Source organism: Phoca vitulina, unplaced genomic scaffold (genome assembly GCF_004348235.1).
Source record: "Phoca vitulina isolate PV1807 unplaced genomic scaffold, GSC_HSeal_1.0 scaffold67, whole genome shotgun sequence".
Classification (NCBI taxonomy): domain Eukaryota; kingdom Metazoa; phylum Chordata; class Mammalia; order Carnivora; family Phocidae; genus Phoca; species Phoca vitulina.
In genome coordinates, this window is record NW_022589770.1 from 494,138 (window position 1) to 520,808 (window position 26,671).

The following is a 26,671-nucleotide window of genomic DNA, read 5'->3' on the forward strand; positions in this document are numbered from 1 at the left end:
AGGAAGGAAGGAAGGAAGGAAGGAAGGAAGGAAGGAAGGAAGGAAGGAAGAAAAGTGCTCGCTTAGGCAGCACATATACAGGAGAGGGAGAGGGCGAGGGCGAGGGCGAGGGAGAGGAAAGGAAAAAAATTTTTTCAAGGATGCAAAAAGGATGGAGGAGGGCAAGGTGGTCAAGAGAACGCTCTGAAATACTGAGAGGATTTCCTAAGGATCTCAATTTATCCAGTCCATGCAGCACCGAACCCACCAAATTACACTACTTAGAAAAATAAGATGCTTTAGGGGCGCCTGGGTGGCTCAGTGGGTTAAGCATCCCACTCCTGATCTCCTGATCTCTTGATCTCAGGGTCGTGAGTTCAAGCCCCGTGTTGGGCTTCATGCTGGGCATGGAGCCTACTTAAAAATATATACATACATATTTAAAAAAAAAATTCCAGGGGTGCCTGGGTGGCTCAGTCATTGAGCGTCCACCTTCAGCTCAGGTCATGATCCCAGGGTCCTGGGATCGAGCCCCGCATCGGGCTCCCTGCTTGGCGGGAAGCCTGCTTCTCCCTCTCCCACACCCCCTGCTTGTGTTCCCTCTCTCGCTGTGTCTCTCTGTCAAATAAATAAATAAAATCTTAAAAAAAAAAAAAATCCAGGTTACCTTATAAAAATAACAAGCAGCAAAACCAAGCTCTCCTGCTCTCACAAATGGAGGTGCCCTGTGCTGAGTGCATGGCTCTCGTACTTTCCTCCCCTTCCTCCAACTAAAGTCTCTGAATGGATCATTTATCCCAACCTTCTTCTTCAACATCTAGAGCCAACTTTAGTCCCCTGAATTTGACATTTTGCAGCACTGAAACAGCTTGTTCCAAGATTGCAAATTATGTCTCCTATCAAAATCTACTCATTAGTTTACGCAAGTCAAAACTTCTTCAACTCTCCAGATGTGTCCATACCCTCTTTCTTGGAATTTCCTGCTCCTTGGAATTCTGTAAGCTATCATAACACCATTTCCCAAAATGTGTCCCTGGGAAACCTAGGATGAAGAGATCTCCACGAGGGTAAAAGGTTTTGGAGGGAATATATATTGGCACCTTGAATTTTCATTCACTCATTCACTCAAATACTTATTAGCTGCCTATTAGGTGTCTAAGGCACTGCTCTGGGTGCTTAGGCAACCTCAGGGAACAAAAAAGACAAAAATCCCTACACTCATGGAGCTTAGAGTATTACAGAAACACATTCTATTTTAAATATGGCAACCAGGGTCAGTCTCTTCTGAAGAGGATGACATCTGGTGAGTTAGCCATACAGCTATCTGGGGGAGGATGTCACAGGTACAGTAAACAGTGAGTGCAAAAGCCCAAAGCTCATCAAGTGCTTAAAGCCAGGGCTAGAAGAGAGCAAAGAAAGAAGCCAAGAGTGAATGAAAGGGGTGCCTGGGTGGCTCAGTCGTTAAACGTCTGCCTTTGGCTCAGGTGGTGGTCCCAGGGTCCTGGGATCGAGTCCCATGTGGGGCTCCCTGCTCTGCGGGAAGCCTGCTTCTCTCTCGCCTGCTGCCCCTCCCCCTCCACTCATGCTCTCTCTCTCTCTCAAATAAGTAAAATCTTTAAAAAAAAAAAAAAATGAATGAAGGAGGAAGAGAATGGGAAATCAGAAAGTCAGTAAGAAATCAGATCACAGGGACACCTGGGTGGCTCAGTCTGTTAAGTGCCTTCAGCTCAGGTCATGATCCCAGGGTCCCGGGATCGAGCCCCGCATGGGGCCCCCTGCTCAGCGGGGAGCCTGCATCTCCCTCTCCCTCTGCCTGCCGCTCTGCCTACTTGTGCTCTCTCTCTCTCTGGCATATAAATAAATAAAATCTTAAAAAAAAAAGAAGTCAGATCATAAAAGGCCATGCAGGTCACCAGAAGGACTGATGGATCTATCCCCAGTGAAATGGTAAGCTACTACTGAAAAAGAGTGGTAAGATTTTAATAGGATCACTTGAGATGAGGAGTGCTCAGATTCTAGATATATTTGAAGGTAGAGCCAATGTGGTTCCTGATGATTGGTTGAGAGTATAGAAGAAAGAGTCAGAGATGACTCCAAAGTTTTTGATCTGCACACCTCTAATTTTAATCTCAATTCCTTTGGGCATTTTATACATTAAACAAAACGATTCATACATCATTTACCATGGCATTTTTTACTAAGAGAAAAAGATGAGGTTGCCATCAACTGAGATAGGGAAACCAGTTTTGTGGGGAAAGACTGGGAATTTCATTTGGAACTGGTAAGTTTCAGATGTCTAATAGATATCCAAATGGAGATGTCAGGTAGAAATGATTCATGAACACATGAATCTATAACTGAAGAGACAGATCTTAGTTGAAGATATAAATGATGATGCACATTAATTATAGAATCTAAGAGGTATTAAAACAAGACGTCTCACTGACTTTGCTTAACCCAGAGTTTACCAAATTTATCTGATCATGGCACCCTTTTTTTCTACAAATATCTGTTAACAGTCTAGACAACCAGCCTTTCCTGGGAAACACACTGGGAAACTGCTCTACTGACTCCAGTTCCTCTGTCCGTTCCATTTCCTGTACCCCATCTTCCTTCCTGCTGCCGAGTTCCTTGCCTGTGCTCTCTTCCTTCATGGAAACTCTCCCAGAGCCCGTCCATGTCTCCAAACACTTCCCTACTCTCTCTTATAAAGCCAGCAACGGGAGATGTCAAAAAGAAAGCACATACTGGGGCACCTGGCTGGCTCCGTTGGAAGAGCACGCGACTCCTGATCTCAGAGTTCAAGCCCCATGTTAGATGCAGAGAGTGCTTAAAAAAAAAAAAAACACCTTCATGAAAAAATGCTCAACATCACTCATCATCAGGGAAATACAAATCAAAACCACAATGAGATACCACCTCACACCAGTCAGAATGGCTAAAATTAACAAGTCAGGAAACGACAGATGTTGGCAAGGATGCAGAGAAAGGGGAACCCTCCTACACTGTTGATAAGAATGCAAGCTGGTGCAGCCACTCTGGAAAACAGTATGAAGGTTCCTCAAGAAGTTAAAAATATAGACCCAGCAATTGCACTACTAGGTATTTACCCAAAGGATACAAACATTGTGATCTGAAGGGGCACTTGCACCCCAATGTTCATAGCAGCAATGTCCACAATAGCCAAACTACGGAAAGAGCCCAGATGCCCATCAACAGACGAATGGATAAAGATGTGGTGTACATGTACAATGGAATATTAGCCATCAAAAAGGATGAAATCTTACCACTTACATCAATGTGGATAGAACTGGAGGGTATTATGCTAAGTGAAAAGTTAATCAGAGAAAGACAATTATCATATGGTTTCATTCATATGTGGAATTTAAGAAACAAAACAGAGGATCATAGGGGAAGGGAGGGAAAAATAAAATAAGACAAAATCAGAGAGGGAGACAAAGACTCTTAATTATAGGGAACAAACTGAGGATTTCTGGAGGGGGATTGATGGGGTAACTGGGTGATGGACATTAAGGAGGGCACATGATGTAATGAGCACTGGGTGTTATTTGAGACTGATGAATCACTGACCCCACCCTTTGAAAGTAATGATACACTACATGTTAACTAATTGAATTTAAATAAGTAAAAACAAAAACTTTAAAGTGAAAGAAACAAAGAAAGAGAGAAAGGGAGGGAGGGAGGGAGGGAGGGAAAGAGAGAAAGAACCTATTTTCTCTCACAAACACGTTTACCATTTTGGTTCCACTTTTCCCAGTTCTCTCAAGAGTTCCTTGCTACCATCCTCTGCATCCACTCAATCACAAAGTCGCTTTTATCCTTCCCGGCACCTCAGAGCCTACCTCTCAGCCCCATTTTACCCTCCTCTTATCAGTTCCTCCTGCTAGGCTTACTTCAGTAACTGCTTAGTCCTGGGGATCTCCACGCATGAGCACATCCCATACACTGCTGTCAGATGAATTGTCCTAAAACGCGATTTCCATCACATCACTTCCCTGCGAAGAATTCAGAGCAGGGTTTCACAAGACTGTCAGATTAAATGCAAATTCTGATTCCTCACTTTTAAGCCCTCCATCAGGCATCTCCCAGTCGGTTTCATTGTCACTGCTGTCTAATTCCAATCTGGCTACAACAGTTTTCAAATTAGTCCCATGTTGCTCAAAATGTGCTCATTCCTAAGGAATTTTACTTATGCTGTTCTCGCCCCCATAAAATGCCCTTCTCTGTATGTTCCACTATTTAAAGATGAAATTTCTTTCATAGCCCATCTTTTCTGCTAAGCCTTTCCCAAGTAGCCCATTTTCTAGAAGTCACCCTGTTTTATATTCTTCCAGTGTTTTGGCTGGCACATACCATCATGTGACTATTTGCAGTAGGATTGGAAATTTTTTTTTCTAAAGGGTCGGATAGCAAATACTCCAATCTGCCACAGTAGCATGGAAGCAGCCATAGACAATACATGAACAATCGCCCATGGCTATGCTCCGATAAAACTTTATTTACAAGCACAGGGGTAGGGTGGGCCATAGTTTGCTGACTCCTGGTTTAATTAATGACTATTTTTTAAATTCATTTATAAAATGTGTTCACACAATTGCTAACATTAACATTCAAATTTGGCTCTGTGCTCCCAAGCACAAGTAAGTATATATAAGGTAAATAACACATCTTTTATTATCTAAAAGATGGGGGGGGTGCAGGGAGAAGTACCTTTTATCAAAGAAAACAAGCTTTTTCATGCCCCTGAACTCTGAGGGAAATTTCTCAGGTTAGCCTTTATATATGGAATATAGAGTGATATAATAAGCAATATTCTCAGTAACATAAGCTAAAGGGAATTTTATATTACTTCTTTTTTAAACAAACCCTGGATAAAGCCATGGGTATAACATACCATGTAATTCAGCAAAAGAGCCTCAGCGAATACAGTGCAAGTACAGTTTTCTGATGATCTAATCTAACTCAGTAAAAAGGAGACTTCAGACTCTCCAGAGTAGCAGATGCTTATAAACATATCACAGAGGAGACTCACCCAAATGTCAACAGTGACAGAGCGAAATAGAAGAAAATGCGCGGTTATACTCTCTGATCCAGGCCCAGAATGGTGGAATTCCAAAACGCTTTGGGGACAGATAGAGCAGCTGGTTAGGCTAATAGCTTATTATGCAGTGAAAAAGCCAAGCCATACAGAAAGGACTTTGTCTCCAGGAGGTAGGCCAACAGAGTAAGAAAGCACCGTTTTCACCAAAATTACCTAAGTACAGGTGACAAACACCTAAGTTTACAAAAGACAGCCCCAAGATCTGTGTGACACTTTAGAGAATGAATACATTTTTTAAATACATTTTTTAAAGTATAACCACTTGACCTTTCCTAATAAACAGCCACTAAACATTCTAAAAACCACTCCCCAAGCTGCATTATGATGTGATATCACCCTTTACTTGCTATCCTTGGGCTACAAACTGCAACTGTCTTTCATCTGCTAGAGACTTAAACTTCAAGGTTAATCACAACCATTTGGCCTTTCAAGGTATCAGAACATCATATTCTCGGAATTTCAAAAAAAAAAAAAAAAAAAGAGTACATAATGCTCGCTTTAGCATTGGCAGTCTAGCTTGTGTCCTACTTTATTTCTAATCTCAACTTCCCTTGGGCATTTCATGCATTAAAGAAAACAATTTACACATTACTTCTTCCCATGACATTCTTTACAAAAGGGAAACCACTCACAATATGCTCCATAAACCACTTGTTACAAAAAAGCGTTTGATTTTTAAAGATTTATCTCCAACCTGTCACGGTGCCTTCTTTGGCTTGTCTAAATCTAAATCAGAAAGAGAATTTTTAATGAGGTCTTTAAGTTCCAAGGGAATCAAAGCATTTGTTTAACTTAAGCAATTATCACCTTATCTGCCAAGGTGTTCCAGCATATTTCCAAGAAAATAAATCTATCACCTGCACTCTAGAGGTAATAAAGGAGCAGCAGATAGAGCACTTCTGGTTTTCAACTTTCTCTGGGATATGGAAATACACAACCATACATCACACAAAAGTGTTTAGTGTCAAACTTCAATGAAGTGCACAATCTGGAAAACAAGAGATCTATCTAATTACATTCACACTTGCTATGGGAACCCAGCAAGGGATTATATGGAGTAGTTGGGGATGGGATGTTGGGGGGAGTGTCTAATGATCACAGAGAAAGAGGACTTTGAGCACCCCTGACCATCAAATTCCTTTATAGGAAGGACTCAGGGAAGCAATGTAGGTCAAGCCAGAGCTATAGAGAGTATGTTTTGTTTGTTTGTTTGTTTTTAGAGTATGTTCTTAAAGCCAGTATACATTAACAGACTGACAAAAATACATACTTCATTCACTAATGGGGCCCTCTGTTTCAGGGACACAAAATCTAGTAGGACTTTTTTTCCTTCTAAAACTTACAACTATTGCAATTATCAGTTATGTATTCATTTCATTTCTTCCTCCCACAAATTAAGCTACGGAACCATCAGCCTGAGGATTTTAAACATATATTCGACAACTTTTCATTACTTTTATCTTAATAGCTTATACAAAAGCTGATAGCACCATCAAAAAATTTGAGCTGATCTTCCAAGTTTATCAAGACTGTGGCACAGGGGTATATTCTTGTCTCTCCTAGTTGCTTTGCCCAGCTTCTTAAAGAAGGGAAAACAACCTGTCTATCCTTTTCAACCACCCACCCGGCTCTGCTATTCAGTATTTATGTCTTCCTTGTTCTTCTGCCTGCATAGCTTCTCACCCACCACTTCTTGGTCCCTAATTGCTTCTCCACATGCTCTTTAGAACCTGGCAGCTGGATTCTATTTCATTCACCCTGTATGAAATCCTGATACCTGCTAGAAACTCAAGCTTAGCCTCAGCTCTTGCTTCAAAAGCTCTGAAATCCAACTGCCACCTGCACTCTCAAATTAATAGGACAAGACAATTAGGGCCCTCCTCACTACATGATCCATAAAAATGAAACAATCATGGGGAAATCACAATGAAAGTTTTTAATACTACAGAGCAAGTATAAGAAAAATAGACCTGGGTGGCTCAGCCGGTTAAGTGCCTGCCTTCGGCTCAGGTCATGATCCCAGGGTCCTGGGTTCGAATCCCACATAGGGCTCCTTGCTCAGCGGGAGCCTGCTTCTCCCTCTGCAAGCCACTCTCTCTGCTTGTGCACACTCCTCTCTGACAAATAAAATCTTAAAAAAAAAAAAAAAAAAGAAAGAAAGAAAGAAAACTAGAGACCACTAAGTCATCATTAAGCTGAGAATAGAAAATACTTTCATATTAATGAGTAATTTCAAACTCAAGTCAAGGTAGAGGGGGCCACTAAGTGGTGTGACGAAGACATGTGGTCAACACTATAATCAGAGAAAGCAGGAACTGCAGAGATGTGGTGGAGACTGCTAACCATCCTTCACTCTCTGTGTTCTCCTTCTTCTGTATTAATAAAACGGTAGCCTGACCAGCTCCATCACATTTCCTGGTCTTAAGTACACTTAGGTATGACCATGTGTGTGATCATCTTTCCAGTGAGTTTTAGCAAATGTGATGTGCCCCTTCCAGGCTACCGACTGCTTCCTCCACTCTCTGCATGAAGACAATGCCTCTAGCTCACTGTTGAGGAAACAAGATGGAAGGAACCCGGATCCCTAGATAATAGCATGAAGCAGAACTCCATACCTGGAACTCCAACTATTACATGAGAAACAATCTTCTACTTTGTATGAACTATTGCATTCTGGGATCTCTTTTAGGACTTCCTTAATAATACAGTAGACCTGAGACTATCTCCCTTCCATCCTTTTTTTTTTCACTAGAGAAATGAAGAAATTGAATGTGAAAGAGGTTAAGCAACTTGCCAAAAAGGCTAATCAGCCTGGCAGTTCAGGTGAAACGGAGGTTTCTTCACTTCCGACCCAGAGTATCCCTGGACCATCATTAGTAACATGAGGCATGACCAGCACATTCCATTACTGCACCGTGCCGCAGGAATCTTAGGATCTAGAATTCAAGTGCTGACCAAATTTAGGTGACTATGAGTTCTGATGATCTCACCGGTTGCAATTTATTGAAATATATCTAATTGCAATCAAATTCCTGCCTTTATAGTTTAGTTCTTTCTGAGTTTATGTCACATGCTACTTACTCACAGATTTTGAAATGGGAGTCTAAAATAAGACCAAAGGCAGGAAATTCCAAGTTAGAACTGATTGCTGTCCAGGAGAACCAGGCATTAAAGTAAAAAAAAAACAAAACCACCTCCTTGTATAATGCCTAATTTTTTACATTTTCTCCAATTATTCTCAAATAATCTTTTTGAAGTGTCATATATGTGTATGTATTTGTGGGCTAGATATATAAGGGAATATAGATGAAAAGTTATTTTTAAAAATCTAAAGATTTACTTATCTAGAATTTTTACAATATGCAATCTGTCTTCAAAAGTCTTAAAATTAGCTCCTTTATGAGATGATTTTTTTCTATTACAATTTTTAAATATTTCTCCACCAAAAGAATACTCAAATTGCTCTCTACATTTTTAAAAGAAATGTTTTATGTTGATACAAAATAATCAAAATTATCTTTACAGTATATTTATAATAAAACTGATACCAGTCATTTTAAAGATCTTACTGACCAATAAATGTCAAATCTGAATAGCTAAAATCTCCATATTCATAATCTTACTTCAAATACCATTCAGTTAACTAGAATTTATTAAAGCAATACAGAATATATTTTATAGGTATTTTACTTGTATTTCCTCCCCTCAAAAATGACTCTAATTTTGTGCACTCGTTCTCTAAAATAATTTACTTCTTAACAAATATTAACATGGTACAAAGTGAAGTATTTAGGGGGTAATGATATGACATTAAGGATTTTCTATAAAATACTCCACTTACCCTCAAAGGGGTGAGGGAGGGGGATGACAGATAAAACAAGAATGTTTAAATGTTGATAATAGATATGTACATTCAAGTTCATAATACTATTCTATTTTTATGTAAGTTTGAAAATTTCTGTAAGTTTTTTAGCCTTCTACCCTATAAGGACACAGAGAGAAGTCACTGCCTACGAACTAAGGAAGAGGGTCCTCATCCAACCATGCTAGCACCCTAATCTCAGACTGTTAGCCTCCAGAACTGTGAGAATTACATGTCTGGGTTTTTTTTTAAGATACATTTATGAGAGCGAGAGCACAAATGGGAGGAGCAGAGCGAGAGGGAGAATCTTCTGCAGACTCCAAGCTAAGTGCAGAGCCCCAAGCGGGGCTCGGTCCCATGACCCCAGCTGAAACCAAGTCAGACCCTCCACCAACTGCACCACCTGGGTGCCCCTGTTGTTTGTTTTTTTTAAGTTTTTAAAACCTCATATATTCGTTCCTACTAGAGGCCAGGCAATATTCTAAGCACTTTCCCTATATTAACTCATTTAACCCTCCAGTAACTCTATGAGCTAGGTACTCATTTTGCAGATGAAGAAACTGAGGCACAGAAAAGTTAAATAGATCATAAAGTAAGCTAAAATCCAAATCCAGATTTTCTGGGTACACAAGGACATGGAAAAGCCTGGAAAATACACATTACGGGTGATCTTTATTTTTGCTTGTTTCTATTTTCTAATTCTTTCACAAGAACGTGTGTTTTTATTATTTTGAATAGTTACCAAAATGTTTATTCAGATGCTAACATGCTCTTTAGAAACAAAGGATATGACTTTCTGAAACCAAATTACTGCAAGCATAGAAATCCATTACTAACAAGTGTCATACAGTGAGCAACAAACTAGGAAAATTTTAGAAATGATAAAAGATTACTTTGTTAGCCTTTTTACCAATGCTTTATGGAAAGAGTAATACTGAAACAAAGTCAATGTAATTTAGATAGATACAATTAACTTTAGACCACTTAAAAACTTCCTCCATTTTTAAGGAGAAACAACCATTATAATTTTCCCAATTAGACTCGTGGGAAATTTTACACCCAAATAAAAGCTCTTACTCTTGAAAAGAATTACGTGGACTGATGACAAGTAAATGCCAATATTTTTCTTAATTGCTACAAACTGACCATTCAACCTCATTTCTTATTTTTCATGAAAACTAAATTATTAAAGCCGTGTAGAATATGAGTTACAGTTTACTTATTTTAACTTGCATTCTTAGTACTAATGAAAGCTGAAGACCAATGAGCAAAGGAATCTTTTTACAGGAAGATAGTAAATTTCCCTGCTGTTACCTAAGTCAACGTAGCCCAAGATGGACATGGAGACTATCTCTATATTCCAGTCCTGAATGGCTACAATTACAAAAACATAATCACTCTGACAGAATCATTCTGAAAGAAAATAAAGGGTGCACTGTGAAGCAACGTCATCTATTTTTTGCAACCCCTAACTGTCCATAATGAAGACGAGCAAACATCTCTAATCCGATTATGCTTACAGCCTCATATACTTCCATCATCATCATGACAGAGCCACCAGACAGAGACCAAAGTACATGGGGCTCGGGGTGGGGTGCAGGGGAACAAGGAACAAACCTGGATGCAAATCCTGGCTCCAGCACTAGCCATTAACATTTAGGTTAATCACTTACCTTGGAGCCCGTTTCCTCATTGGTTAAATATAGGGGACACCTGCTTCACAAGTGGTTTGAGGAACAATATGAAGTGTGCCTGAAAGCCAAGAAGGTCTTGACATAGTCAATACTCTACAAATGTGTCTCCTCCCTCCCTTGATACCATGTGGGATAGTCAAGGGAGGTGAATGATGGAAGAGAACTTGAGTTTTAGTGATAAGTAGGTTGTCTCTGATCAAAGACCAGAGTGGGATCTTGTATGTAAGTCACCAGCCCCAAAGTCGGAAAATATACGAGATTTCCACTCAAAATATAGTTGAATTTTAACTTACTTGCTGAAAACCTTTCAATAGCTTCCCACTACACTTTGTAATACAATAAAAACTTCTTAGCATGGCCAAAAGGTCCTACATGATTTGGTCTCACACATCTCCCTCAGTTAGGGAGCTTCGGCCACAATGACCTCCAGTTCACTCTGTGAACCCCCACCAAGCTCTTTCCAAGTCCAGGTCTGGAACTCTCAGGACCCTCAGCCTCCAGCGTTCTTGCCTTCTTGTTCCAACAGCCAACTCTTCCCACCCTCCACATCTTCCCTTGAGCCTTTCCTATCTCCTCGCCTCAAATTGCTCCCCACCGCTACCCCCAGTGACCTTCACTGTACCCTTCATAGCTTTATCACAATCTCAAACGACCATCATTTACTTATTTCTGCTGCTCCTCTCTATCTCCCAGTGAAAGGCAAACTTGTTGCATGCAGGGACCTGTTCTCTCTTTTTGACCACTGTAACCTCAGCATTTAACAAGTACCCGTTCAATAAAGATGCACTGAATAACCAAAATCAGACCTAGGATTTAGAATGCCAAGGTGGATGAAACAGTTCCTAGGTGTCAAGCACTCCACAAAACACTTTAAATAACTAATTGCGTTGGATCTTCACAGTAACTCTAAGGTAGGTATTATTAACTCCCACTTCCCACATGACAAAATAGGAGCTCGGAGAGGAAGCCATTTGCCTGAGGTTATACAGTGGTATTAATAGCCAGGATTTATTGAGTTTTACCACGTGCCAGGCAGGCACTGTCGAAGCTCTTTACATGTCTTCTCTCATCCGATATTCAAAACAACCACATGACATGAGTACTATTATTATCCTCATTTTCATATGAAAAACCAAGGGAGGCAAAGAGAGGTCAAAATTAATTGCCTAATTATGTAAGAAGCAGAGCACGAGCATGAACCATGCAATCTGCCTCCAAAGCTCACATTCTTAACCACTACTCTCTAAAGTAGAGTTGACAGAGAGTTTTTGTAAAATCCAGATAGCCCATTAAAGTGCTTTACTCATAACCAGGCACATAACACTTTTAAAATGTTAGCCATTATTTTTTTTTTGTGGGGGGGGGGGGGAGAAGCAGGCCTCCCGCCCAGCAGGTTCTGAGTCTGAATCCAATGCCTTGCTTTTTTCTATTACATCTTGCTGCATCCCAGGAAATTAATCACCTCTTTAAAAAAAAAAAAAAAAAACAACCTGGGTATGGATCTACAGTGCTAAATAGGGTTCCCAAAGTAGCTCATCAGCATACACAAACAGCTCTGTTTCTTTGTATATACTGCAATCCTAAAAACACGTAAGCGAGTCTAATGTGCAAAAGTTACATATTAAAGGGGTGTCCCGGGGCGCCTGGCTGGCTCAGTCCGTGGAGCATGCAACTCTTGATTTCAGGGTTGTGGGTTCGAGCCCCACGCTGGGTGTGGAGATTGCTTAAAAATTAAATCTTTTTAAAAAGGGGGGTCCCATGCCGACCACAAAACACAAAAATGATCCACCTAAAGCTACCCTCATGCTGTGGCACATCACCTGCAGTGCATCTCCCACATTTGCGTATGTTCTTGATTTTATATTTTCATTTCATCACAGACCATTCAGTTTAAGTCCAATGGGCATCTAACGAAGAATAAAGATTGGCTACTTTTGTCACGGCAATTAGTGTAGATCTTTAGTTCAGTCCATGCTTCTTGCCACTGATGACAACACTTCCATATTTACATTCCCCCCCTTTTTTTAGCACACACAGTTTGTTAAAAAACCATTTTCCATTTCTTAAAAATAAGTAAATATTCATTGAAATAGATGAAAGCAATTATTTGCCCAAACAACTGCTCAAACACTACCACACAGACACAGATGGCTACACTTCCGAAAAATGAATGCTTGGCTGGCAGGTCGCCCCACCATGTGACAGGTCGAAACACAGCTCCACGAGACACGGAAATTTCTGGGTGGATGAGTTCACTTGTAAAAACACAGAGTTTGAAAGAATGGTGGAATGTTCTGGAAAGATCAAACGGAAGCCACTGCGTGTTCCTTCTCAGTTCCCAGAGCTGCCTCATAAAACAGGGCTTGACCTACAACTTGGCATCATCTTCCAGGCAAGGAGAAGAGGAGGATCAGGTGCAGAGGGGGCCACACGGCAGATAATTTCTATTCGCTTCCAGCCCTGAGAAGATCAGCAGCAGTCCTCAAGATGTAGATCTCGTTATGAAGGGGCTAGCTTCCATCCAGACAGCAGCTGAACCTGCTCAGACACTAGTGAAGAAGTACGTCAAGCAAGAAGGGCTCCTCACTGACGGAGCCTGCTGCGGTTTTCCCCCGGACTTTTGAGTTTCTTGAGGGAAACAGCTGGGTCTTGTTCACCACTGCTGGGCCTGGGATGCAATAAGCAGTCATAATATTTTTTTGAGTTGCTGTGTTTAGCGCAGTAGCTAATACACAACAGATTAAAAAAATGTTAGAATCAGAATTCTGCTGTTTCTTTTGCTTTCAGATCAACTTTCTGAAACAGAAACAGAGAAGCATCTGCAATCTTTCTCACTAATTAAGAGTCATGGAACAAAGACCCTAAATAAATTAATAAGAACCAGAAGTAGAAAAATAAATACGTAAACAACTTTATTTTCAAATTAACACAGTAACCTGAATTCACTTACCAACACATTCAGGGTTTGAAAATAATTCATTCTTTTTAGACACACCCCTTCCTCCCGGCTGGCTGGCTGGCTTGCTGGCTTGCTTGCTTGCTTTTTTTTTCTTTTAACCTGAGCAAATAACTTTCGCATAGGTAGTATAAAGATGTACCAGGTCCAGGGGCGCCTGGGTGGCTCAGTCATTGAGCGTCTGCCTTTGGCTTGGGTCATGATCCCTGGGTCCTGGGATCGAGCCCTGCATCTGGCTCCCTGCTCAGCGGGAAGCCTGCTTCTCCCTCTCCCAACCCCCCTGCTTGTGTTCCCTCTCTAGCTGTGTCTGTCTCTGTCAAATAAATAAATAAAATCTTTAAAAAAAAAAAAAAGATGTACCAGGTCCAAATCCTAAATCAGCAGAATCCAGATTAGTGAGATTTTATTACACTGTTATTCATTTTGGTACATTTTCTTAAAAAAAGAAAAAGAGGTCAAAGACCACATGCAAAAGCTCACAAGACTGGTTCCTCACTGTTTCCAGCTGAATCTAATAGAGATGGAAAATGGGTCTTTGTTACTTGAATACATCATAAGTTTTACATGAATGCTTCAGTTGACAGCTATTATTTATCATAGCTATGCTCTTAATCTGCTATGTATTACAACCCTTTAGAAACCCACAGTATCACCTCTGCATATTTCCCACTGGGGTAAAAGGCATTTTAAGCATGTAATTACCCCAAAGAAGTAACATTTACTAATTTTCTATTACACAGCCAGCATTACTCATGGCTGTTTTTATTTGTAGGGTGCTTAATAATCAGAGACTAGTTAACCTTCACAACCGTCCTGGGCAGAAGCCCATTAGTAAATCATTTCACAATAGCACAGAGACACCAAGCAGCATATGCAAGAATTAGAAGAGGCTCCTGGAAAATGCTGATATCCAGTTGACAGAGTACAGTGTGTAGAATATCTTTCAGATAGTTTTTTAAGATCATATTTAAACAAGAGGAGGAGGAGCAGATGAGGAGGAGGAGGAGAGGAATACGTAGCTCCTCGTGAGAATTTTTTTTTATTTCATAAGTTTTCAAACCAATACATACAATTTTTTATGTACAGTTTCAATGGAACTTTCCAACACCATGCTGGACGTAAATGACCAACTAGATGAACAGCTGAAGCCACTCTACAGACCAGCAGCTCACAAGAAAGCCAATGTTCAAAGGGCTTCATTTCAGCCTCTAAGACTACTTCTGCCTCTCAGCCCAAATGCAAACACTATGAAATTGCTCCCAACCTGGCTTACCTCCAAAGTGATGCCAAAGTCCTCAAAGCCACAGAGATAAGGTAGAACCAGCATGGCGCCCAGGACCGCAAGAGCCTCCCCAAGTCCCACCCACCAAACTCAATTCCATAGGGAACTTAGCACAATAAAGCTGAAAGTCTGAGGTGGGTCAAAACTAACCCACTTGGTACGGAAGTCGGTAGCCAAAGTACTACGTGCTGAGCATTTGATCTTATATTTGGCATTTCTTGACTATATCCCAAAGTGTGGCACAGAGTCTTCAAGTCCTATTCACTTCCCATTTCAAAAGTATGAGAATGCAAAAGGCTTAAAAGCAACCACCTTTTGTGTAAAATTATTCACTGATTGATCAAAAAGGTAAGCTAAGGAACATACAGATAAAATATTGATTAGTTATGTAAAATACATTTACAAAGAGTTTTAATAGTATAAGGAAACGCTTATCGTAGAGTCAAAAAAAAGAAATTATTACACACAATCATGAACACAACCAAGTTTAAACCATATATATATAAAGACATAGGATTAAGAAAAAAAAGTGAATATGCAAAGAATATTAACAAGTTCCTGTCTGGAGAATAAGACGACAGGAGATCACAACCTATCATATTCCTCCTTATATTTGCTACATTTAATTCCACCCCCCTGCAATGGGCATTCATTACCTTTTTTACACTAAGTAAAAATTATTATTTTCAAATAAAACCATACGGTCAGTTTTGGGGTCTCAATAAAAAAATTAATGATCTTATTTATTCACTTGCAACCAGGGTCTTTTATCACTATCTGAAGAGGCAGTTTCGCCGCAGCACACACCAAGATAAAAGTCTCACTTGATCCAATTACACTGCTTATTAAGAGCTATTTAATGAGAAAGTCACACCTTTGAGTTATTAGAAGCTATAATGGTCCTGCAGAGTTCCAAACAAGTAAGCTAACAGAATTACCTTTGATTCTAAATTGTTTGCCAGCAAATTAATCCATCTGTCCCTGAAAAAAATTAAGTGTTCCTCCAGTGTGTTCAACTTTCTCCAATCTCATTTTAATCAAGTAAGTTAGCCTCAGTGTAGGTATTTTTTTAACAGAGTTATTTCATAGTAATAGATATACAAAGAAAGGTACGTTTAAAGTGTACAATGTGATGAGTTTGGACAAAAATAAACACCTCTGTGATACCATCAGCAAAATCAAGGCAATACACACGCAACGCCTTCCAGAGTTTTCTTGCATCCTTTGGTTTTTGTTTTGTGGTAAGAAAACTTTACATGAGATCTACTCTATTAAATTTTGAAGTGCACAATACCATACTGTTGTACAGTAGATCTCTAGAACTTACTCACTCTAGCATAACTGAAAGTTTATAAAAGCTAGGTATTTTCAATTGCTTAAATTACAGTACAAAGAGCTTATTTTCTTTTCATTTTCCTATACAACCTTATACCTACAAAAAAAATGACATCATCAATAGATAAATTTTAGGGCAGTCTTATGTTTTGGCATCTGTCAAAGAATAATGAAAGGCTTTTTGAAAGAGTGACATTTGGATAGAGACTGGAAGGAAAAGACCACTCCAGACAGAAGGAACACTAAGGGCAACAACATTGAGGTGAAAGCAGGCTTGGCAAGTTCAGGGAAGACCAAGGACACCAGCATGGTTGGTGCATGTGAGCAAGCTGGGCTGGGGGAGAGAGGACAGAGTGACCAGGGACCCAGATCACATAAGTCCCTGCAGGACACTGTGAGCCCCTGGGGTTCTTGAGTGAGACCGGAAGTCCTAGAGGGTTTGGGACAGGGAGATGGCAGACGTGACTGTCATTTTTAAAAGATCATTCTGGCTTCTCTGAAGAACAGACCATGAACAGGCAAGGATGGAGAGAGACCCGTGAGGGGGTTACAGCAATAATCTGGGAGAGAAACCATGTTGCCTTGGAGAAGGAGAACAGAAGCAGAAATGGTGAGACTAGGTCAGACAAAATTTGCTAATGGACAGAATGTGGAAGGTAAGAAGAGCAAAGGATGACACCAAGGTTTTTAGTTCAGACAACCAAAAGAAAGCAGCAGTCATACTGAGATGCACAAGACTAGAGGAGTCACCCATTTGTTTTAAACACAATATAGCAGGGACACCTGGGTGCCTCAGTCGTTAAGCGTCTGCCTTCAGCTCAGGTCATGATCCCAGGGTCCTGGGATCGAGCCCCGCATCAGGCTCCCGGCTCAGCGGCAAGCCTGCTTCTCCCTCTCCTTTTGCCCCTCCCCCTGCTCGTGTCTCTCATGTGTTCTCTCTCAAATAAATAAATATTTTAAAATATATAAATAAATAAAACAATGCAGCAATGCACAAGTCTCCTACGTCCTGCGGGTACAATTTTTGTCCATGCCAGCAAGGCTAAATGATAAAGGGTGCAAAATACGGAATACAAGTTTTGTATAATCCTTAATTTTATTTGAGGCCAATTCTTGATTACACACAATAAATGTTAAAATGTGTACACTTAGCTCCAGCCTGCATTTATACTCAGCTCATATCCAAAACCAATGCTGCTATCCACACTGCCCCAGTCCTACCCACTCTCTAATCCCAATTAGGCCTCTTTGGCCCAGTAGGCCCTAAGCAGAGAGGGAAGACAGGTAAACTAGGTGGGTAGATAATTCTTACTTCCCCATTTCCCCAGCCTTCATTGTCCATTCTACTTTATATCTCCTTCCAAGCTTTATGTTAAATGTCCAAAACATTCTAAAACCATGGCGAGTGGGAATAAATTTAGAACTGGGGGAGTGGGGAGGGAAAAATTGGTTGTGAAGTGATACTGTGAACAGAAATGTAAAGAAAATTTAAATGTATTCATTTCTTTAAAAAAACTTTAAAGATAAGAAGTCACTTTAATATATAATTGATTTGTGAATGAAGCATCAATTGTTGCTGAAACTATTAGGTTAAAGGATGATGGGAACTTCATTTTTTTTTTTTAAGATTTTATTTATTTGACAGAGAGAGACACAGTGAGAGAGGGAACATAAGCAGGGGGACTGGGAGAGGGAGAAGCAGGCTTCCCGCGGAGCAGAGAGCCCGATGTGGGGCCCGATCCCAGGGCCCTGGGATCATGACCTGAGCCGAAGGCAGACGCTTAACGACTGAGCCACCCAGGTGCCCCAGTGGGAACTTCATTATTAAAGGGATCAGGATGACCCCACCTGAACCCATTCATTCCATCCTAGCATCACTACAAGTAAGAAAACCAGACACTGTGTCCTCATGTTGTGATGGAATAAGAAGACATACACGGAACCCTCTAAGAATATTCTCACCTAAAGCATTTCAAAATCGATCTATGCAGCTTTCCATATTTAACCACCAATTTACAGAAAACTCAAGAGATAAAGGAACAAGGTAAACAAAAACCATGTATAGAGCAATAAGCTCAGAATTTGGGACATTTTATTGGACAAGTGACTGATTCTCCAACAAACTCAATAACATAGGAAAAAGAAGGGCTGGAGGGACTGTTACAGTTAACTGTAGTGGGCACCTGGGTGGCTCAGTTGGTTGAGAAACTGCCTTCAGCTCAGGTCATGATCCTGGAGTCCTGGGATCGAGTCCCGCATCAGGCTCCCTGCTCAGCAGGGAGTCTGCTTCTCCCTCTGACCCTCCCCCCTCTCATGTGCTCTCTCTCTCCTCTCATCCTCTCTCTCAAATAAATAAATAAAATCTTTAAAAAAAAAAAAATAACTGTAGTAAGACATTCTTGGCATAACCAAGAAATTCTGAAATAGGGAGGGAGTGAGTATCAGATAATCTTGAGAAATCAGTGTTACTTTTACTTTTGTTAGGTATGATAATAGCATAGAAATTATGTTTAAGGGGCGCCTGGGTGGCTCAGTCGTTAGGCATCTGCCTTCGGCTCAGGTCATGATCCCAGGGTCCTGGGATCGAGCCCCACATCGGGCTCCCTGCTTGGCGGGAAGCCTGCTTCTCCCTCTCCTACTCCCCCTGCTTGTGTTCCCTCTCTCGCTGTGTCCCTCTCTGTGAAATAAATGAAATCTTTAAAAAAAAAAAAAAAAGAAAAGAAATTATGTTTAAGATAAAACATTAAAATTAAACTGTTACACTTAAGAATAATTTTTAATTAAAATAATTTAAAATATTAATTAAAAATACTTTTGCAGATAAATCTGAAGGAGGAAAAAATGTTAGAGAAACAAAACAAGATCAACAAAACGTTAATTTTGTTTAAGTTCATTTATTATAGTCCCTATTTACGTGTGTGTGTTCAAAATTTTCCACAGGAAAACTAAGTAACCAGAGATTGTAAGATTACAAAGTGAACTGAGGAGAAAAAAAAATAATTATCATTTGCAAGGGCTAATCAATGTGAATGAAGATTTCTTTGATAATATGCAACAAAACCAAAATACAAAAATAAATTGGAGGCTGAGGCACTTAAAAGATTATCATTCTCATTCATAATCACTAATTTCAAAGGTTATGCTCATGCTTCACGGGTCAGAATGATTTAAGACTATGCTACAAATTAGAATTTAACATAACTCTGTTTTGACTGAAAAAATCTCTCTCTTACCTGAAGTTATCAATAAGAAAAAGGTCGAAGAGTTAAGAAGAGGTTTGGAAATTTTCTGTCTCAGACTATTCCTTTCACATATTACGTTTCAGCTTCACTTTGAACAAAACCGTGATGATTTACAACTCAAAGTGAAGAAGCTGCTAGGTATTCTATGTAGCTTATTTGAGAAAAGGACACTCTTCGTCCAAAGAATAAAGAGCCAGGATGTGGAAAAACACTTTGGCTAGCAGACCTCTAAAAAAAACAGAGGATCACAAAAGTACTTGCCAAAAAAAAAAAAAAAAAAAAAAAGGTAGTTACAAGAAGAGGCCACAGATTTCCATGGGTAATAGCCAGAATCTGTTCCAAGAGCTTTTCCATAAAACATGGAAGAGATACCCAGATACCTGAAAAAGTTCAGTACCAAAAACCTACCTTTCGTTCATTTGACAAATATTTATTAGATGCAACCTTGTGTCAGACGCTGTACTAAGCACTGGAGATACAAAAGTCCCTGCCTTGGGACACCTGGGTAGCTCAGTCGGTTAAGCATCTGCCTTCGGCTCAGGTGATGATCCCAGGGTCCTGAGATCGGGCCCCACATTGGGCTCCCTGCTCAGCAGGAAGCCTGCCTCTCTCCCCCCGCCACCCATGCATGCTCTCTCTGTCTCTCACTCTCTCAAATAAATAAATAAAATCTTTAAAAAAACAAAACAAAACAAACAAAAGTCCCTGCCTTTACAAGGGATTACATTCCTAGTAGAGGAAAAACAAAAATAAGCAAAGTAGTAAATGATGTAGCGTTTTATAAGGTAAGGACTATATACAAAAGTAAAGCATAGAAAGGTTCCAATTTTAAAAAGAATGGTCAGTGAGAAGCTCACAAAGGTGACACATAAGCAAAGACTTAACTCAAGTGAAGGAGTCCACAGTCTCTAAGAAGAGATTCCAGGCAGAAGGAAGAGCAATACAAAAACCATGGTGGGAGCATGTCTCCTTTAGGTCTGATAGAGCAGGTTTAGTGAGTGAGGGCAGAATAGCTGGAAATGAAGTTAAAGAAGCAACAAAGGGGTCAGATCACTGCAGGCTTCATAGACCACTGCAAAGATTTTGCCTTTTACTTTGGGTAGCAATGGGAAGCCATTAGAGGGTTCTGGAAGAGTGATGAGAGGAGAAATCTTTCCTTTTTTTTTTTTTTTAATTTATTTGTCAGAGAGAGAGCGTGAGCACAAGCAGGAGGAGCAGCAGAGGGAGAAGGAGAAGCAGGCTCCCCGCAGAGCAAGGAGCCCGATGCATCTCGATCCCAGGACCCTGGGATCATGACCCGATCCAAAGGCAGATGCTTAACCGACTGAGCCACCCAGGCGCCCCTGCCCCCTGAAATATTGTCAGCAGAACAGCCAAAGTGATTATTTTTAAAGCACATGTTAGATTTCTCCTCTCGGGATGCCTGGGTGGATCAGTCGGTTAAGCGTCTGCCTTCAGCTCAGGTCATGATCCTGGGATCCTGGGATCAAGCCCCGCATCAGGCTCCCTGCTCTGCGGGGAGCCTGCTTCTCCCTCTTCCTCTGCCCGCCGCTCCCCCTGCTTGTGCTCTCTCTCTGTCAAATAAATAAAATCTTTAAAGATATATATATTTCAGGGGGCAAAGAGAGAATAGAGCAATTAGAAGACTACGGTAGATTGCACAAAATGCCCCAAATTCTTCCCAATTCCTGTATGCACATTTCTTTACAAAGTGACTTCACTGCTCCCCTCATAATCAGGTAATCTACTTCTCCATCCCCTTAAATCTGGGCTTCTTTTTGACTGCTTTAATTAGCAGCAGAAGAAGTGACATTGTGGGCTTTCTTAGTCCCAATGCCATGCTGCTTCCTCTTGCTTCCGTTAGACCACCATGTTAAGAAGCATGGGACAGATTGCTGGAACCCATGTAGCAGACACACACCATCCCAGACGAAGCCTCCAAACCTAGTCCCCATTTGCTAGATGAGCGAGCCCAGGCAAGACTAGCAAAAGAACTGCCCCCTCTCCCCCTCCTCAAACCCAACCCAAACTGCCAACCACCGAATCATAAGCTAAAAAATGATTGTGGCTTTAACCCCACTAAATTCTGGAGGTGGGTTGTAACAGCTAACCAATATAGAGGCTATTACATCACACACAGATAATAGGGCTTAGAGTAGATTGAGAGCAGTACGTGAGAAGTACAGATTCTAGACATATTCTGAAGGTACAGCCAACAGGCTTTCCTAATAGTTTATGTGTGGACTGTGAAAGAGAAGAGAAGAGTCATGGAAATGAAGGAGTTTCCATGGACTGAGATAAGGAAGACCACAGATGAAGCAGGTATAGGGAGAAATCAGGAACCAAGTTTGAGATTTGTACTGGTCATCCAAATAGAAATGCTGAGTAGGTATCTGGATACACGGAGTCTGGATTTCAAAGGATGAGGTCCAGGCTAAAAATATAATTTGAGCAGCTAACAGAGTACTACCAGTATTTTAAGACTGATATGATTGAGGAACTATGAGGTCTAATGACTGAGCCCAGCAGCACTCTAATGTTAAGAGGTCAAAGAGATAAGAAAGAACCCATAAGGGAGTTGAAAGGGGGCAGTCAGGTAAAAGACAGACTAGGAATTGTAGCATCTTTGATAATTACGGGAAGAAAGTGTTTCAAGAAACAACGTGATCAACTGTTTCAAAAAATGCTGACAGGAAATGGTAACTATATGACAGGCTGGAGGTGGCAGCTAATAATGGTGGTAATCATTTTGGTGGTAATCATCTTGCAATGTATCAAATCAAAAGGTTGTATACCTTAAACTTTCACAATGTCATGTGTCAATTACATCTCAAGAGAGTTGGGGTGGAAATGCTGATTAGCCACCTAAGAGATGAGGATTAAAAAACAGACCTCTGGATTTAGTAAGATTTAGCAAGTGACTCATTAGTCACTTTGAGAAGAGCAAATTTTTTCGGAGTGGTGAGGGAAGCCGGATTAGAGTGGGTCTGAGGAAGAATGAGAAGAAAATTATTGGACACATAAGATTTGCCATAAAGAGGAAAAAAGAAATTGTGCGGTGGCATAAGGGGGAAATGAGGTCAAACAGGTAATTTTGTTTTTAAAAGATTTTATTTTTTTAAAGTTTTTATTTAAGTAATCTCTACACCCAACATGGGGCTCAAATTTATAACCCCAAGATCAAGAGCTGTATGCTCTACCTTCTGAGCCAGCAAGGGGCTTCAAAAGGTAATTATTATTATTTTCTTGGGTTTTTTTTGTAGGCTCCACACCCAGCATGGAACCATGGGACTTGAACTCATGGCCCTGAGACCAAGACCAGAGCTGAGATCAAGACTCGGACACTTAACTGACTGAGCCACTCAGGCACCCCCATTAAAAGGTAATTATTTTAAGATAGGAGAAATAATAGCATGTTAACATACTGAAGGGAATAATCTAGTAATGAGGGAAAATGCAATCTTGCAGGAGAGAGAGATGCTGGAGCCAAATCTTTTGTATAGGTGAAAGGAATATGATCTTATTATGCACAAGTAAGGAGCTGTCCCTAAAACACAGAGACTGCTCAACATGACTCTAGGTCCTCAACAGGAGGGAAGTCAGAGGAAAATGCAGGTATGCCCACCTCTCACATCCATAGCAACCATCATCAGTACCAAGGCATTTTTCACACCTCTGAGCCCAGAAGGAACCTAAAGATGGTCAACATAACCTTCCACCTAGATGAGAGCTAGCACATGTGATGAAAAGTATTTTCCAAGTCCAAAGTTCAAAAAGAAGTACAAAAAGCAAAAAGGCCATTACCTCTCCTTCTCTGACAAATAACAAATATTCACTGGTGACAGGTTATTCTTAAATTTAGAAAGAGTACTCTATCTGCTGTCCTACTATAAACAGAAACTAGCATGATTTGATGGGTCAAAGCTGACAAGAAGCCTCATCCAAACTTGACATGAAAACTATTTGTAACTCCAAAGCTAGCCATATGCTCCAGCCTTACTCACACCAAGTCTAACCTCTTCCTAATCTGCCTTCCTCTTCAGCAAACACTCAACAGTCCTCACCTTTTGGACTCTGATACCATGGTCAACGAGCTTTCTTATTAGATGCTCAGCGTCCGCATCAGGTATTTCTCCTACTTCTTAGGCCTAACGAAAACTATACTCTCCTTCTTTGGTGGCCACTGCAGTGAAAGCTAATCATCCTTCCAAGCTCCAAGGCCCAGAAGAACATTTTCTTACCATTTACCCCCATACCTCTGAGGGCATGCCATCCAAGTATCTTCATCTCCCATAGATACTGATTACTACTATAGGCGATCTAAAACCTCAGAAACCATCATCTACCTCTCCACTCTGGGTACCATGATCTTCTGAGGTCCATGTCCAAGGTGAGTGATTCATCCAACACACCAGTCTCATTGCTCTTGAATATCTCCATGTCACCTCCATTTTAGCCATCTATATCCATGGCCAAACCCTACATTCTATTAGCACCCTAAAATCTTAAAACTCCAATATTCTTCTCTGAGTCCAGAGTACTTCTATCAGCTATCTCCCTTATACCTACATACACTTATATATTTACCTTGCCCAAACTTCTAATTGCTTGAACCAATTATTTTTTTCAGTTTATTTATCTTTTTAGTAATCTCTACACCCAATGTGGAGCTTGAACTCATGACCCTGAGATCAAGAGTCACATGCTCTTCAGACTGAGCCAGCCAAGCACCGCAGAACCAATTATTTTCTTTCAATCTTTCAGCCTCCTCCTGCTCGGTCACCACCTCCACACAGTCCAAATCTCACATTCCATCACTTCAACCACTGTCTTGCTAATACTTTGAGCTCCAATGCATTCCTACCATATGTACATAACAAAATCCAAATACTGGATCATTCCAACTATTCAAAATCCTTGGTTCTACGGACTTTTGCTGCACAAAGTCATGCGATTTTATGAATTAGTAAAATTGCAAACTAATGACAATTTTTTTTTTTTTTAAGATTTGTTTGAGACAGAGCCTGGGGAGGGGGGCAGAGGGAGAGAATCCTCAAACAGACTCCCTGCTGAGCGCAGAACCCAACAGGGGCTCTATCCCAGGACCCTGAGATCATGACCTGCGTGGAAATCAATAGTCAGATGCTTAACCAACTGAGCCACCCGGACACCCCTAAACTAATGATGCTTGCCTATCTGGTAGACCTTCCTAAAATCTCCAGTGAGCTCTCTCTCCCGTTCTCTATGGTGTTTATCAGTTGACCATACTCTCCTGAAATCTTCTACCTCTTTGTCTTCTAGAGCTCCGACGTCCGTTAGGCTGTTCCCTCTCATTCTTTTTCACTGGACCATGTTCCTTATATGATGGTACTTCCCAGAGTTTCTGTTCTGTTTTATTCTTTTTTCAAAAAGATTTTGTTTGTTTGTTTATTTATTTATTTATTTATTTATTTATTTTATTTGACACAGAGAGAGAGAGGCAGGCAGAGGGAGAGGGAGAAGCAGGCTCCCCGCTGAGCAGAAAGCCTGATGTGGGGCTCGATCCCAGGACCCTGGGATCATGACCTGAGCCGAAGGCAGACGCTCAACAACTGAGCCACCCAGACTCCCCCAATTTCATCATCTTAACATATCTTGGATCCATCCTATTCTCTCAAGTCCCACTGATGACTTGGAGCTCATTCATATTGTGCTTTCACAAACGGGCCTTGCTCCCCTATAACTCGTTCCTCACCTTGCCACATGAAACTGATCTTAACTTGCTTCAACTTAAAATCTCTTACCCATGGATAACCACAGCCTCAAGGATAAAGTTCAAACTCTTTAACACGATAGGAAAGAGGGCCTTTCATTATGGGCCCTTTGTTTATATATTCAACCTCATCTCTCTGTCCTCCTCTTAATACATCAAGAATCTGTTTTGTCTCTCGTCTGTCGGTTTGGCCTCTCTCCTTTCTTGTGCCCAGAATGCCTCATCCTCCATCCTTACCAACTAATTTCTACTTGCTTTCAAAATTGAGTTCAAGCAAACATTCCTCCAAAAAGCCTTCTCTGAAACCCCTGAAATCTGACACACACACAGTTATCCTCTGTCCCCCAAAGTACTCTATGCATGCATCTAACTATAATGATTTATTTCTTTGTATTTTGGCCTTCTCTGTGGCTTCCACGCAATACTATAAGTTCCTCGAAGGAAATTTAGGGACTTGAGACCAGAGCAGACACTCTTTATTGAATGAAAAAAATAAATACAGTATTTTTATTATCTATGACTCTCAGAATTCCATTTACTTACAGGTTTCAACAATTTAAAACTTGAATACAAAGTTTCTTCCACTCCCTCCATGTGTCCTAATATCATATACTAAAACCTAAAAGTTTGATTCCATAAACCAACCTGTTCAACGATTGTTAAAATGAATAAAACTTAGAGTAAATTCTAAATGCAGGGGCGTCTGGGTGGGTCAGTCAGTTAAGCGTCTGCCTTCGGCTCAGGTCATGATCCCAGGGTCCTGGGATCGAGCCCCACGTTGGGCTCCCTGCTCAGTGGGGAGTCTGCTTCTCCCTCTCCCTCTGCTCCTCCCCCCTTCCTGTGTGTGCTCGCCCTCTCTTTCTCTCAAATAAATAAAATCTTTTAAAAAAAATTCTGAGGGTGCCTGGGTGGCTCAGATGGTTAAGCGTCTGCCTTCAGCTAAGGTCATGATCCCAGGGTCCTGGGATCGAGTTCCGCATCAGGCTCCCTGCTCAGTGGGGAGCCTGCCTCTCTCTCTCTGTCTCTTATGAATAAAAATATTAAAAAAAAAAAATTCTGAGAGCAGCTAAGCTAAAGGAAAAGGTTTTTAAAGAGACAAGAGAAAGTACACCCTGGCAGCCAGAAAACTTCTTAACAAAACTATAGTTACAACATTCACAATTGTAACATTTGTTCAACATGCTTATCAGCCAAATTAGCAAGCAAAATGAGGTCTGAAGATACAGTTTAATGCACTGAAAAGAACCGAAATCTTCAGTTTAGAAGCTTGGGTGGACTGCTTCATTGGTCCCCAGGCAAATGAAAAGATAAATCTCTAAATAAATAATAATAACAGCTGACTATCTATGCAGCTTGGATTTTCAAATTCCTTGGGCCTAAAGAAATGTTTTCCCATCATGAACAAGGGAAAACTGTATGGTATTTAATATCAAAGCTTTTGAACATC

The 26,671-nt window shown here is 40.7% G+C and overlaps 1 protein-coding gene across 5 annotated transcripts in view; it reads right to left on the bottom strand.

Annotated features, from left to right (window-relative positions):
• Positions 1-26,671, bottom strand: part of FOCAD (focadhesin) — a 303,113-nt gene that overhangs the window by 272,176 nt on the left and 4,266 nt on the right. For 2 of the 5 annotated variants that reach the window (XM_032392329.1, XM_032392333.1), the window contains exons 1-2: positions 5,033-7,112; positions 3,894-3,995 (exon numbers count right to left, since the gene is read on the bottom strand). The exons of 1 other annotated variant lie outside the window; for it this stretch is intronic. The gene's annotated coding sequence lies outside the window, so the exon portion shown is untranslated. Of the gene's footprint in view, positions 1-2,727; positions 2,735-3,893; positions 3,996-5,032; positions 7,113-26,671 lie in introns of those variants that run through there. 2 more of the 5 variants (XM_032392331.1, XM_032392332.1) reach the window with 2 other exon arrangements.